The sequence below is a fragment of the Hirundo rustica genome, chromosome 5, assembly GCF_015227805.2.
Source record: "Hirundo rustica isolate bHirRus1 chromosome 5, bHirRus1.pri.v3, whole genome shotgun sequence".
NCBI classification, from domain to species: Eukaryota; Metazoa; Chordata; class Aves; order Passeriformes; family Hirundinidae; genus Hirundo; species Hirundo rustica.
The window spans coordinates 58,396,703-58,412,904 of record NC_053454.1 but is presented as its reverse complement, the minus strand read 5'-3'; the positions used below and the strand labels follow the sequence as shown (position 1 = coordinate 58,412,904).

The 16,202-nt window shown below is 41.2% G+C and overlaps 1 protein-coding gene across 6 annotated transcripts in view; it reads left to right on the top strand.

Annotated features, from left to right (window-relative positions):
• Positions 1-16,202, top strand: part of NR3C2 (nuclear receptor subfamily 3 group C member 2) — a 191,875-nt gene that overhangs the window by 79,593 nt on the left and 96,080 nt on the right. The window lies entirely within an intron of this gene.

Sequence of the window (16,202 nt, the reverse complement as noted above, 5' to 3'; positions counted from 1 at the left end):
TTTTTAGAGTGTAACAAAAAAATGGAGGATCTACAGCTTCCCTTCTCAGCTTGTTTCTGTGGTTTATTACCATGCCTCTTAAAAGCTTTTCTCCTGATTTGGTCACAGATGCTTGTTTAAAAGCCCTTTAAAAGTCATTTTAGTATGCACAGTTTCTCCTAAGAAAAGTGAAGTGACCTATTTTTGAATCCTCTGTTATCTTCAGTGCTCAAAGAGTTCTCCTTTGCGCCTCTCCCACAAATTTTGGAAGTTTGTATTGTGTATTGCATGTTAGTTTGCTTTCACTCATTTCATATCTAAACAAATACATCTAAAGATTACCAGTGTCTGGTTTATTCCAGCAGGTCACAGTGAGCTCCTTTGGAGTGGCTCTTGCCCATTTTAGCCCCCCTAAAGAGAGCAGCAAAAAGGAAGGGGGGTGGGGGGGGGGGGTGTTGCAGTTTCATGGGTAGGACTCCTTTCTAAGTAGATATATAAAAAAAAAAAAGTGTTTGTTGGTTGGGTTTACCAATCTAGAGCACTGCCTGTTAATGCTGTGTCCTCTTCCAGTCTTAAAATTCGTTGTTAATCAAATACCCAGAGAAATATTTGTGATTTGAGGGCCAGATGTGGCAGCAAACAGTGTGGCTTCCTCACCTGCAGCTGCCTGTGGAGATGGCAGCCTATATTAGTCCGTTGTGTAATGAGTACTTTCTCTGATTGGTACCCTGATACTCTAAGTTGAAGTATCCCAAAGAGCATAAGAATTCATTTTTCAGAAACCTTAAATCTGTACTTAAGGTAAGGTTATGCTCAGCCTCCATCAGTGGTGGACTCTGTGCATGTGGTTTGAGGCTTGTCTTCCATCAGCCTGGAAGCTTTTCGTTGCATTGCTTTCCTTTTTTTTTGGTTTTCCCCAAAACTGCTTTTAAAACTATATTCTTTGGGGCAGATCTCTCATTCAAACCCCTGAATATGGGCTTGTTACAGCCTAGTCAGGCTTGCGAATCTCAATATGCATATCCCTAATAGACGTAAATTAGGAGGATGCTTAAACAGCCAATGGGCTGGAAATTATTTATTGCCCTCCCTTGATACCAGCCTCTCATTCTGGAACTGAGTAATCTGCTGCTTTCTGTTCAGTGTGCCTGTCCTATGTGCCCGGCTGCTGACAACTTAGCAAGGGGTCTGTTCTTTCAGGGTTTTCCTGGGCTTTCTATTCTTATTGTCAGTTTTGTTCAGAAACCGTGTCATTTGGGGAAAATTGGCTGACGTCTTTATTTTTTCCTAATGAATTTCCTATTCTTTTTTTGTTTTGTTGCTTGTTACTTGGTATTCTTTATTCTATGGTACAGCCTCTCATTTGTTACCAAACTTGGGATAGGCTTTTTTTTTTTTTTTTTTTTTTTTTTTTCCCCCCACTCCCCCCCCACCCCCCAAGTTCTGGTCTGTTATTTTGCAAAGCAGAGCTGTGGATTGGAGTCCCTGTCTGGCTAATTCAGAGCTGGTTCCCCGTCTGTCGTGGCTTGACCGTTGGCAATACCAACACTAAGCTTGCTAGGTTAAGTCTTGCCAGGTCTGGATGTGACCCTGCATGAAGCATTTGGGATTCCCAGTTGGATTCCCTATATATGGCTGCTGGTTACTAAAGCAGTACCTCTGTCACTTAATTTTTGCATTGGAAGGCAGGCCCTGCGTTTAGAAATTCAGATGACTTGTTGCAGGCCGTGGGAGGTCTAGAGCACGTCTCTTCAAAGCTGAGGACTTCCGTTTCTGGAGCATAATTCTTCTCATTTATTTGCGAGCTGCTTGGCTGATGACATCCATTCTCCAGCACAGTTGGATCACAGGCTCCCCTCGGCGCCCCTGTGCTTCAGAGAGTTTTCCTGCAGATCTATCCCAGTGCAAGATCAAGTGAGCAACTGAGTCATCCTCATGCAAAACAGAAAGAGAGCTTTCATGTGAAAACGTCCTACGTATCTCATAACCTGTTCAGGAAGGGTGGAACCTGTAGATTTAATATTTGGACGATGTGATTTATGGCACCCTTTTTCTCGCCCTGTTTGTGTCACTGCTTCTCTGGAGGAAGAATTTTCGCTTTGTTTTCCCTTTTGGTGAAGCACCTGGCATTTGTGTAAGCATTTGGGGGAAACGTGGGGGAGAATATTAATATTTTTGGCAGTATTGCTTTGTGTGTCACATAGTTTTTGTGCTGTAACTTTGCTGTCAGTTTGGCATCCTCCTGGCTAGTCAACTTAATCCTCTGCTAGAGAATTTAGGCATAGTGGAGATGCAACCAGAAAACCAAAAAATGCATCTCATCTCATGCCATAGCCATTTTTAGTGTGAAACAGTTGACTATGTATTTCAATCAAGAAAAAAAGAGCAAAACAGACCTTAGTCTGTGAAATCAGAGTGGTTGCATTTGTGCTGTTCCTTTGCACGCCTTAACTTCAAGAAGTGGTTTAATATTCTCTGTTGCAGTTTTCCTTTTTAATTTTGAAAAGGAAACATTTTAATCGCTTCCATACATGTGCTAACTTAAAGGGTAAAATTATTGCATCATCATTTTATAGCACTTGGCAGGGAGACTATTCTTGCTAATTTTATCCCAAATCATACCAACTTAAAGCACTTTTCATGCAATCTTGATTTTTTTTTTTCAATGCAGTTTTTTTTTAATACTAAATTCACAATTTAAATGCTCTCCATAAAGATTCAAGTCTGAATGACCTTGTGCCTGTTTGGATGCCCTTCATTTTATCTACTACGGATTGTCAAATGTAATGCCGTGGCTCTTCAGTCCCAAAAGTGATGGTTCTGTGAAAGAAAATACATCAGGGTGACGGCCTATGACGGAGGGAGGAACTGGTGATGTTTCATATTAAAAAATGCCAAATGGCCTCACTAGAAATTTGTTTGTTTAAAAAAAAAAAAAAGTAGTTGGTGGAGGGGAACATGCCTCTCCAGGAATTGCTTTGGATTCATGAATTCAGTTTTGATTTGCCTCTTCTTTCTTTCCTGATGATTGCAGAAAGTTTCCCAAGAAGAAATAGATGTTTTCTTTGAATAGTTCAAAGGGTAGCTACTGGTTTGTAGAACATGGGCTGTAATGTTTTCCTGCTGGTCTGAGTGTAATAAACCCCCCAACACCTTCAAGGTACAGAGAGCATTATATATAAAATCTCATCTATATGGGTTTAAATTTGCCTTGCAATTAACCATGGGCCTTTGTCCTTTCCCTTCCTTGGAAATGAACTTCCTTAATGTCCCATGTTTAAAGCCAGCCATAAAGATGGAGCAGTTGGTGTTCTGTGTTGCTTGGAGTATGTGTTCCTCGGCCAGACATGGCTGGTTTCTGTCCTTGCAACAATGATGAAAATCCAGGGCTGAAGTTCACCAAGTTGGCTGTGCCGAGAAGGCTGCTTTCTCTCAAATTTATTCTTGCTTTCATTGCTTCTGGGTGAGGTAATGCAGCTTTTTATACACAATGAATCTACAAGTTTTCTCGGGTTTGATAGAGACATCAATGACTGTGGGGAAGTTTGGCAGCATATTAGTGCTTCAGCAGCGTCTCCCTCATCAGTTGTTTTATTCCTGTTTAATTTTTGCTATGGCTTTATCTAATTTCAAGTAGCTTTATAACTTAAACTTTTTATTATGTGAAGAAGAAAATCCTGTGCCAAAGAGGAAGTGAGAATGCTTTCATTTGAAGCAAAATGGTGTTCCCAGTGCTTGGGTTTCTATCCTGCACAGGAAACTAAAAAAAATTACAATTTTGCCATTTGTGTACTCCACCTCTTGTACTTCCACTGTTTAACTTCAATTACTAATATTGTTGAAGAGTATTCGTAAACAAATTTTGGGCGTGAGGTTTTTTTGTCAGTCAAGTGGTAGAATCTTTTACTTCATCTTTTCCTGAATATAACATGCAGACCTCTTTAAGACGTACGAGGTATTTGTGTGAATTAGAAGACAATTGTTCAGAATTCTCTGTCTGAAAACTTGCTTCCTGCAATGGGTTTCCATTCTGATTTCAAACCCTGGTGCACTACATATTTGTATCTATGGAGGGGAAGAGACAGAGAGAAGAAGGATGTGTCTACCTTTGAAAATAATTCCTGTGTGAATCACACATCTTCCTTCATTAGGAAACAGAATTAATGAAATGTAGTATTTCTTGCTTTTCTAGCAGTTGCAAGTGAAACTCTTGTATGTGTATGGATTTAGGCAACCTCCAAAGAAGATTTTTATTACAGACTTTTTTTTTTTTTTAAGCAAAAGTTCCTTAGAATGAAATTTATCTTTGAGGAAGTAATAAAATCTAGTTGTGATTATTCCAAGGACTAGTCTTCCATATGTGTACTGACAATGTTTTAGGGAGCTTTGCTGGCAGAGGCCTTCATATTTGATCAAAATCAATGGACCTGTTCCTTTTTTGATTCAACTCAGACTGGAGGAGAAGGTTTCACATTCCTCTGGAGGCTTATTTCATTAGAAAATATGTGAAATATTGAACTTTGAGGAATGGGATATGCTGGTCCATGGAACTGCCAGCCTACAAACCGGAAGCCCATCCTGTGCAAAGTGCTAGTACCACATTTGTTGGAGAAACAGTTAGATACAAAGTAACTTTAAAAAAGTGTTTCCCAAAAGTAATCCTACCAGACTAAGATAAATTTCAATGGCGCCTTAGGTAGAGTGGCAAAGGGAAAATACATAATTTCAAAGTACAGAGGAATTAAAAATGAGAGAGGTGTTGGATTAAGACTGTCTCATGGGGAAGACACAAATGGCTTGTGCCAGAGAATGCTTATTAGTAGATTATAACTGGTCTTTGTCTTCTGTCATTTTCTTCTGTCCAAGCTTATGACAGCAGCTGAGAGTCATGAGTAACTAAATGCGTGGTCCTCCATTTCCTTCATTTGAGCTTTGTCCCACTTCTTTAATTAGGTATCCAGTGCCTGTCCATGACTCTGATCCTTTTGTGTGATGATGATAATCCTCAACAGTGTGCTGAGGGATCTTTTTAGTAGGACAGCCCTATTTTTATGAGTATGTAAAGAAGACAGACTCATGTTTCCATTAGACCACGTACAAGTAATGTTCCGAAAATAAATAAGATGGTCTATGCTGTAGGGGTGGTTCAAAATTTACTTGCAAACTCAGGAGAAGATGGGTTCTCTTCTGCCTTGAGGGTAGTAAAGCAGGTGTTACCTGTCCGGGAAAAGGAAGGCTCAGAGAATGTATGGGGGACGGGGGTGGGTTGTTTTGTTTTTAAATAAAGCTTTTGGAGGGAGGAGAACTGCTTTAAAAAGTTTTGGGGTTGTTTTTTGTTTAAGGTGAAGATTAACGCTGCTGGGATGAGGGTGAATGCACATAGCTTGGGTTGAGCGTGTTTAACCTGTAGATTAAAAGCCTTGTCATTGGAAAGGCCATGCTCAGAAACAGCTCTTTAAAGGGCTGTTATAAGATCAAAGCATTTGATTAGTTCTGAAGTAAAGCTTGGGACTTTATGAAGCTGGATAAGATTCCGTGGTTTGTGCCACTCTCCATCTTACAAGGCAGCCACTTTCATAATCAGAGTTCTAAGCATGCAAGAACTCCTGTACTATGACAAAAAGATAATCTCTCTGCTGGTTTCTTCCGTTCTGACACAGATAAAGATGAAGTTCAGCCTTGTCGTTACTTACAATGCAGTAAGACAAATATCTGTTGCACTTACTAAGAAAATGCCCCAGAAAAAGTCTACTCTAGCCAGTGTGGAGAATTCAGTTACGGCCAAACACGTTGGGGTGCATTTGTATTCTCTTTTGTCTCAATACCACTTGCAAACCCATAATGGGACAGTTCAGACAGCCGTACTGGACAGCTCTATAGCCATCTCACAGGATCACAGAGTATTCTGAGCTCATTTTGCGTAGAATTTCAGAATAGTTCAGTGATTGCTGCATTACTGTGTTTCCTAACATCCTACCCAAGATTAATATTTTTAATCCCAGACTGAACAAGGTAATTCCTGTATCATTTCATAATTGCTTCTAATTTTACAAAGGCTGTAAAATGTGTGTAGCTTTTTCTAGTGCATTGAAGCAGTGCAGCTGAATCTAGTGCTTCAGTTCTGATTTCAGACTATTTATTTTTCTGGATTATGGCAATGACCTAGCAGAGATAGGAGGGAAAAAAAAAAATCCTGACAGATTAATTTCATTCATTTTGCTTCTGTGTTTTCTGTGGTAGTAAATTCTGTGGTTTTGGCTCAGTGCAGGAACATGCAGAATTGTATTTCTGCGTTGATTATCAACTTATTTTTTTCCAGTAGGAACTCAATATAAAAAGGCAAAACTTTTAAAGATGTTTGAGGAGCAAGGTTGAATGTGTATATACGAGTCTTATTTTTCTGCAATGCAGTTAGAGGGCTGTGCAGAGAATGTGGAAAACCTTTGGCAGAATTTTCAGAGCAGAGCACTTGTGCTGAATAGAAACTAAGCAGTCACAAGGAAAAAAAAAAGGGAACAAGAGAATTAAAAAAAAAAAAAAAGAATTGCCTTCCAAATAGAGTCTGGAAAGCTAATGAGCATATGACATCATTTAACTAGTTATAAAAAGATTACAGTTCCTCTGATCCAAGAAACAGACCCTCAAGGTTTCTGATCTTCCCTAGATGAAGGAGGTGTAGAGTTGTGCAGCTGAAGTTTGTCCTGCCCAGGAGCAGGCACAAAGCCCCTCGGTGCTGGCAGCAAGGGTTGCTGCTGGTTCTCCTTAGGAGCAGCACCTGTTCCCATGGCTGGCAGCAAAGGGCTGTGGCTCATCTCGGCTGGGACAGGCAACTGCAGCCCGAGATGGCCAGCCAGGAATAGTCTTCTGCTCTTGGAGTGCCTCCATCTGTGCTCAGAGAGCAGGAGCTGCTGGAGATGACCTTGTTTGCAGCTTGCACGTACCTGTGGAGACCCGTGGGCCCCTCCAGGGCCAGGAGGGACGTGTCTGCTGTGGGTACAGCATCCACCCCCGGGGCCCTCGGGCCACATCCTCTGCCCCTGGTGACCAGAGTGAGCACCTGGTCCAGGGTGGATTGTCTCCTCTGAAACTCAGCCAGCCATGGAGCAGTGTGCGTGTTTGCTGTGCCACCCCAGTGAGGGGAGCAGTGGGACAGCAGCATTTCAGATAAAAGCCAGCACTTGTCTTTGCATGATCCTCAGCCCTGGGTGCTGTGTATCTTCCTCCATCCCAGCGGAATGCTGCTGCCTCTGTAGCCTTCCCGCTTCCCCACAGCAGCTTTCTTCCAAAGGCCCCCATGTTTCATACTGAGAGCTCCTAAAAACCATGGAAACATAATTTTATTTTTTCAGACTTAATAATTATGTTTCAGGCTAGGAATGTATTTTTAGGAGGGGGAAGAAAAGAAGTTATGTAACTCTTGATTTATTGCATTGGCTTAAAGAGCTAGGGAACCTGGGATTTTCCTCTCTTGTCGCTGTGCTGGGAGCATTTCCCTTTATGGCAGCAGGGAGGCCAGTGGATGGCTGTTCTCAACAGCAATTCAAACTTTTTATAAATCTGCTGAATGTGTTCCTCTCCATCGCATCTCAACTGCAGAGCAGGGAAGAGCCGCTGTGGCAGAGTCAGCCTTGGAGTGGCAGACGTACCTTGATGTGGAGGGAGCACCTGGGAAGGCAGGGAAAGCATCCTGGTCCTCTCTCTTGGGGCAGGGGTAGTTTCGAAGCAGGAGGTAGATTTGTTCTGAATTAAAGAATTTTTAAATTGGTTACGTAGGAACAGCGCACTTACCTGTAATGTGCATATGGAGATCACTGTGAGTAACTCTGCGGAGGAATCCTGAAAGCTGGAAAATGTGTTGGAGCAGAGACAGAAGTGAGCTATGATTCTGTAAAAACAAACTTGCGGGTTAGGAAGTGTGTGTGCATGTGTGTGACTCGTTGGGAGTAATTTGCATAATAGAAACAACTTGGGAAAAGCAGCGTGGAAGTCACCATACGTTTTGCCTGCTTCATCTGGGGTTTGCTTTTATTCTTGTCCAGCAGCTACAGACCAAAGAGAGAACTTCCAGCGTTCAGAGAAGGGACGTGGTGGAGAGGGAGATATACTACAAAAGAAAAATAAGTACTGGATATAATTCAGAAAAGACACGCAATCAAACCGAACAGATTGCTCAGGAAAAGATCTATTCTGTTGCTGAAATCCAAGAAAATGGGGGAAAAACAGGAAATAGTGAAATCTGTTATCGACCATCTGCTAAGCCTAGGAACTTGAGAACCATTCCCATGACAAAAATACTAGATTGTGAACTTAATTTATATTTCATAATACTTAAAGTATAGACACAAAAGTCCTATGGAGGATCTAGTATTACTAAATGTTTAAAAGACATTTAAAATTCTGCTTAAAAATCAGAGTATTAACTAGTTTGACACCTTTTTCCTGAGATCTTCATCGATGGATCTAACAGATCGTGCCTTGTGAGGACAAGGCAGCCTTTTCAAGCTTCGAGGAGGAGAGGGGAAGCGGGCAAGCTGAATTTCCTTTGGAAGGAGGCAGTGGTCCTCCTCTCCAGCTCCTGTTACCCTCTCCTTTTGATTGTTCCTTGTGAGTGTTGCCACCTCTGTGGCACCGTTACCATCCTGGGACAGGAGCTGTTTGTGCGCTCTGATGTTCAGGAGCCGTGTGCTTCCTGTTCCTGGTCCCGCTGATGTGGAGCATGCTGTGTTTGTTCTGGCCTGCTCCCTCCTCGCCTCTCCTTTCACATGGCACAGCCAGAGAGACCAGCATCTGAAATAATTCCAGCGGTTTAGGGGGGCTGTAAGCAAGCCATGACTTCTCCTGGACTCTGTGCGTCCACAAGGACTCCACATGTGTAGAGGTATAAGTGCTGCTTGCTACAAGCGTTTTTGAAGGATGCAGATGAAGTTTAATTGCTGGAAGTTGGGATCAACGTGGCCATTCAAAGGCTGCATTGTTTGTTGAATTGTCGGTATTAATGAACTCAGTGCGCAGTTTGCAAATTGCCTTAAATGTGGGCTATTGGCTCACGCAGCTTTTTGGAGTCTTTTCACAGTTCAAAGATAAAAGCGAGAGGAGTCTTTGGCAAAAGCATATGTTTGCATGAAAAGTATTATTATATAGCATGTGGAAAAGTTATGATAAATTCAGTTCTTCGTGATGATATTGTACTTTATTAAACAGATTAGTCATTTTCTGCCAACACTCTCCAGCCTTGTTCAGGTTTCTGAAATGAAGGAGGCACAGTCTCCTTCCTAATGATAGATTTTTTTTTTTTTTTTTTTTTTTTTTCCAGTTACAGAATATACTTGAATTTTCTCTTCCAAATTTGCTGTCCAGGTAATAGGCTGTTCAGCCTGTGCACAAAGCATGGTTGTAATAAGTAAGATTGTATGGAGTCACAAAAGCTTTACAGTCACAAGTACTTCTGAGACCTCTTAAGAAAGCAGGTGGAGTGACTTCCATTTCATGGAAGAGTGTTACCATCCAGGTGGCTCTCTGAACCTTAAAAAGGAACCTTGCAGCTTCTGCTGTCAGTCTTGCTGTAGAAAGAGGCCGTAAGTAGCAGTAAGGCACAGAGAGATCTTCATCTCCTGGAGTCTTCACCGCTCTGCCTCATCTCGTACTCTGTTCCAAATAACCCTGTGTTTTCACCCACATTGCTGCAGAGCTCTTCTGCTGCTCTTCCCAACAGTCGGTCTCCTCCTTTCTTCTGCTGCTGGCACGTTTTCACCTTGCCCTTCTCCCTGTAATCCTCTGTGTACAACCACTCGTTGATTCTCAACAACCTCAAGTAAATATAATTGTGCTGCCTGTCCTGCTCTCTTTGTGTTCAGGTTGGGACCTTTCTTTCCTTTCCAGTCTGCATTTGGAGCAAGGTGTTTGCAGAGATGAGGTGGGATTCAGGTGCAGCCGTTCACAGGAAGAATGAGCATCTGTGCAGAGGGAGGGAAGGAGGGAGGAGAGTGAACTTTGCTCAGCCCTCCTCTGCAGCTTGCTCAGTGTAGCTAAAATGGAGGGAATGCTGCTGCCAAGTACTGCAAACCACTCCCGAGTGCCTGCAAACACTGCTTTTAGGTGGGTTTGAGTGGATTTCCTTCCACTGGAAAAAGCATCACCTCTGGCTCCAAGGTTAATTCAAAGTCTGTACACTAAAACATGGAAATACTGGTTCTCAAAGGATCAATTGTAGGAAATATGAATACTGTCCAAACAGTGTTCTCCCTTCACTTCGCTTTTTCAGAAACATCCATAGCATTTTTCTAAAAACACGGATTCTTCTGGCCTGAAACACACCCATGTTGTAAAATGTTAATGCTTAATTTTAAGCAAAGTAAATAGAGAAAAAAATTTGTATCAGTAGGAGAGTTGTTTGGCAACTTTAGTTGTAGCTGCTGTTCCACTGGTTTAAATTTTGCAGCAAAGCAACGCAAAGCAAATTGGGTGGCGGGAATAGTTAATATATTATCTTTAACATTATATAGTGGTTTGCAGTTGTAACTGTAGGACCTGTAGTCAACCTGAGTATGTATCAGATGTTAGTTTTCATGAGGTTTTGGGCGGTTTTCTTCTTTCTTTTGAATTATTTCTACTGTATTATCTGCTATCCATGGCAGAGCAGGTGGCTGGACAGGGCTGTTCAGGTTGAGGGTAACTCTGTAATTCAATAATCTTACGGAGATCTGTGTACCAGCACCATACAGTTCAGGTGCACGGGGCTCCATGAAGCTCCTGCCTCTTAGCCAGTTGTACTGCAGTCTGCATCTTAATAGCATTCAGCTTCCAGCTCCTAGCAGTGACAGCCTGTGCCTTCAATGGAGAAGTGAACTTTGCAGATAATTCTTTTGGTGACTTTTCTCTGTATGGTGTGTGTATATATAGATAGATAGATACATATCATTTTAAAAAGACTTTGATGTAGTTCACATGTAAGCTTTGTCACACTGCAAGTGCTTACCTTTCTACTTGCTCCTAAATGCCAGCTACCATGTCCTTGAGTGTGGAAGAGAGGGAATAAAACATCATCTCTGCCACTTCAGCCCACTGCCCAGATGTACAGTTATTACAGTTCCTCTTTGCATACTGTAAATTACAATTACTGCTTAACTGTTCCCTAGCTCCAGCCAACACTATGCGCTTTAAAGAAACCTGTATCCTGAAGCCATTTCAAGTTTCAGTTTCTGCTTTTGGTTTTTGTGGTGCTTTTGTTTGTTTGTTTTCATTCCCCGACTCTGAACCAGAAAACATTGCAGTATGAAAAGGGGAATATAACTGAAATTTGAGTTAATAATCTACTCCCTTGATCATAGGTTTGTGGTGGGAAGGGGAGAGGGGGACATATGTGGAATTTGCTAGTATTTAATATATTTAAGCGTCTTTTTGCCCAACTGCCAAAAGAAAATGCTCTTTTTAGAGGATAAAATTTCTGTCAGGAGTGCATGTGCCTCTTGGCTGCCTTGCTTGGTCACTGTTCATATTCTTGCTCTGGCTTTGTGGCTGGGGGTTGGAAGGACTTAATTGTGATGCAGCCCAGTAGCTGCTCTGGGATGCTGTGGCAGTCATCAGGTGGATTTCTGGCCTGCCTTGATTTTGCTAGGAATTTTATCATGGCTTTTAGCGAGACTCAGGTCTTTAAGACTGTGAAACCAAGACTTTCCTGCCCATCCAGCTACTGAGGCTGTACACCTGTTTACACTGCTCACCTCTGTGATACCGTGGCTGGACCACTCTCCTGGAAGCAATGATTGGCCCCATAGCAGGGAGCAGCTGCAGAGGCAGAGGTTTGGGTTTGATTGTACTGACAGTCCCTGTAAATGTAAAATCTTCCATGCTCAAATTGAATATTCAATTTGGTTATAATCAATAGCTTTTTAATTCTGAGGCTCAGAAACCAGAGTACCCAAATTGCAGGGCAAATTCACATCTCCATAAACCAGAAATGGAGATTTCCCTGGAGATTTTAATAAAAAGAGCTCAAGATCTATCTGTCATCTTCTTTAGCTGATGAATAGAAATAAGAATCCTTGCAGAAGATTTCTAATATTGTTGTAGAATGGATGGCTTGGGATTCTGTTCCTATTCTTAACTATACCAATGGCTTATCCCATCTCAAAGGAATGAAAACAGAAAGAAATCATGTCCATTTGGCGTAGGGGAAGGTTGTTCCCTCAGAATTCAGAAGCGCTTCACAGAGGGAAACAGTTCCCTGACAGTTTGTTCAGTGTTCTGGTCTTTCTTTGTGTTTCCCCAGGAACACATTAGTAGGTTGATTTTTGTTGTTGCGCCATCTTCCTTGAAATGGCCAGCACAGGACCCTTTCCAGCATGCAGCATGCTTAAATGTTGATTTTTTTTTTTTGTTACTATTTAGTTCATATCTGGTGATGTGGGAACATGTCACTGTTGGGGTATCTGATAGCTCTCACAGACCTTATGAAGATGGATTCTTGTGTCAGTAGAAGTTCCTTGTGACACTTCATTGCTCTCTCTCTATTTGATGTCTTAGTGATCTGTTTCAAGATAGAGGTTTGGGGGGAGGGGGGAAAGGAGGAAACAGACTCCATATTTTATAGTCACTTAATCAGATCATTATTTATGCAGTAAGAAGGCAGCATTAAATTAATAAGTAGCATAGAATTGACTTGTTTTAAGGGCTTGTGTCCAGTATTAATTTTCAAGGAAACCAGTACCAGAAAGGAAATATTGCTGTGTCCCACCTGTCTCCATAATTACTTCTTTTAATATTTTATATTTTCCCAGTTCCAAGACTAGAAGTAAAATGGTGCTGCACAGTAAAAACACCCAAACAACAAAGTATGGTGCTGTATCTCATATATGTGTACATACTTATGATTATTGTCATAATAAGGGTTTTAAGTATATAAGTTTGTACTTAAGGCATCTGGCCATGGTCCCTGAACCCATGACACTAAGGCAAAGCAGCCTTTGTTGTGCTTGTGACAGCTTGCTCATGCAGAGCCAACTTCCAAGGTCCTGTAGCCTCTGGGGCCAAGGCATCCTTAATGACATTTCATCCAACCTGGTGTCCTCAGCCTCTGGGCTGGCCTTTTAACTCGCTGTAAGCTGTACCAGGCTTGAGGTGACCTTCATTTATGATGGGAGATGATGCTAAGAAGCCTTGGCTCCCTCGCTGGACACACAAGTCGCTTGGACAATTTGGCTCGCCAGCCTCCTTTGCGCTCTGACATCCCAGTGCTTCCGGGTGTTCCTGGAGCTCGTGGTGGGCAGTGCTCCTGTGTTACCGTGGCTGCCTGCAGAGTTGTTGTGATAGCATCAAAACTGGTCTGTCTGGCTTTATGAACCTTCCATTACTGCTTTTTAATTTTGACCTTGATTTGTGTCAGACAGCTGAGCTGTCAGTCCTTGTTCCCAAAAATCTCTTGACTATCCAAGGTAGATTTTTGAGGTATGCATGTGTTGGTCCATGTAGTGTCTTTGAATTTATCATTGAAAAATGGGAATGGTGAAGAACTGGCACTGTGCTAAATGTTGCATATTTATTCAAGTATTGCATAACTGCTTTCTGCATGGCTGCCTGAAAAGCAATGCCCACCACAGTGACTAGGTGCTGGTCTTGGATGTACTTTGTTGGGAATTGAGGAAATGTTTAGGAAGAGGTAAAAATGGTGGTGGGATGGGAGTTGTCTGTCTTTTTTCTACAAGATTGGTATCCTAACTTCTCTAAGCATATCTTTTGATATTTGTTTTTTTCAATAAATTTTGAACATCTTGTCTGGAGATTGTCGTGTTCATTATATATGTTTTTGGGGGGAGGGGGGAGTGAAGTAAATATATTAGCATAATCTGCTGAAACAAATCAGTTCCATCAGTCTAGGATTTGCTAGTGCAGGGTATTTTTGCTGGCTCCAGCTTCGAAGAGTTTACTCAAGTATCGAGTTGTTAGTACAAACCCGACAGGTGCTGCCTCTGAATTATGGATGATTACACAGTCACTTCAGTCTGAATAAAGGTCTGGCATAAACTGCGTTGGGTTATATACAGGAGTCAGCTTCAGCAGACAACCACAAATGCCAAAGACAGTTTTTTTTACTTTAGTCGCATATATAATTTCTGGCTGAGTTGGGAGGAGGTAAAACAAGTTCCAAGTTTTGTATTTAGATTAAAAAAAAAAAAAAAAAAAAATTAGAAGAAACTTGGGAAACTGTATTGAAAAATATATGAACATACATAGTGCAGTATATTTGAGTTCCACAATGACATACTTGAGTAAAAATAATAATAAAAAAAATAGTAAATGAATACAGCATTTCTTATTTCACCAAAGCCAAGATTATCAAGATGTCATTGCTGATAAATGAGAATAAAACTCAAAGGCAAGTTTCAGCCTCAAATGCAGTTAACTTTGAAATAGCCTAATGTGCTAATTCTGTTCTTAAAAGAAAGTGGTTTACTTACCTGACATCTGAGCCCTTTAAATCCTACCCAAAGATGTGTTTAGCATGTAGAAGAGTGGAAGAAAATCTCTGAATCTTGAGAGAAAGGCTTGAGGAGATAAAGAAGGGAATACAAACCAAGGCAGACACAAGAGAAAAAACTCTTGAAGTGAACGCTTAGAAGTGAAAAGTATAGGTAACTCTTCTGGTCTCCTTAACATATTGAAGTTTAATACTTCCATTCTGCTGTAACACTGCAGAAGGGGCAGTTCAAGCTGAAGTAATTAACAGATACTCACCAAAAACTGAGTAAAAGGCTTAAAAGCTTTCATGTATTCATCCCTAGCCATAATAGGGCGATGGAAAGGGAATGAAGAATTGTTTGCAATTTTGTAAAGTCTCCTCAAATAGTTGGAATATTAGCTATAAAAGCAAGCAAACATCCAGTGAAGGGAAGGGCTTTCTTGCCTGTTCCAATTCATACACAAATCTGCGGCAGAACTTGCACAGCACTGCAGACAGTGCTCATAACTCTTGAATGGGACATTCAATCCCTGTCTCAGCAGAGCACATTCAACTTCTAGCACTTGCAGATTCTGTGTATCAAGATAACATCTTTGTCAGTTCTTACACAAATGTCTTCAGGGAGCGCACACAGAGCCACCAAGTGATATCTCTCTCCTGGGGAACCAGTAAAGTCCCATTTGTGCACATAGTGATGGGCTCGCTTGGAATGTCATCAAGTATGTTTAATCCAAAGTAAAATGGAGTTGTGCCATAGACTGTCATGAACTTTTGCAGATCTAGTATTTAACATCCTTCCAGATCTGTGAATCTCACTGTTAGGGAAGGAGGGAAATATAAAAGAAAAAAAAAGAAAAAAGAAGACGATACAAATTTAGTGAAGTATGCATTGTATAAAGGATAAATGATTATTAACATATGATACCTTTCCATGAACAGGCTTGCATATGCATAAAACTTCCTTTAGAAGTAGCCTTGGAAGGCTGTAGAGCTTCTAAAATATCATTCAGACCACTAAATTAGACTTCCTCCTTTTCTTCTCCCTCCCACCTTGTTATAGTAAAATGATAAGAAATAGGACTAATTACATTCCTTAATTTCTTTTTTCTTATATTTTCCCTCTCTTCCAAGAGATTTCAGGGAATCATTGTTCAACGCTGTTGTATCCATTTTGGCTCCATGATGCATAAAGTGTGAAGAGATTGCCTTCAGCTGAAAGGCACAAAAGGCTGAAGGATTATTAGAAAAATATAGGAAAAGAGAAACTATATCAGTGGTAGTACGCTAAGGTGCTGATCACACAGCTCGACACTGATTTTGCCTTACTAGGAAAACCAAAAGCAAATTATTATTAGTAGTAATTATTATTACTGTCTTATTCTGTTCTTCTTTCACTGGGTACCTATATGACCTCTCCTATATTTCATATACATGAGAATTAGTGCATTTCATATACAAGAGAATTAAGGAGGTTTGTGGTGAGGGAGGATCATTATTCTTCATGCATGTCATTTGTCCTCTGCTCTCTTAGCTCCCCTCTGCAGGCTGGCAGCAAGCTAAGACAAAGCTCTGGAGCAGCTCAGAGTTGTGTTTCTGTATCTAATCTGAGGCGGTTTTGAAGTTGGCCCTAACAGGATCGGAGTTAGCAACGTGCAGCAGCTGAAATTGTCATACTTTGGCTCTGCTGCTGGGCTGAGTCTCACTATTGCCCTTTGTTGTTCTCACATATCTTTTATTTTTAGGTGGCATTGTTTATGAGGACATAGAG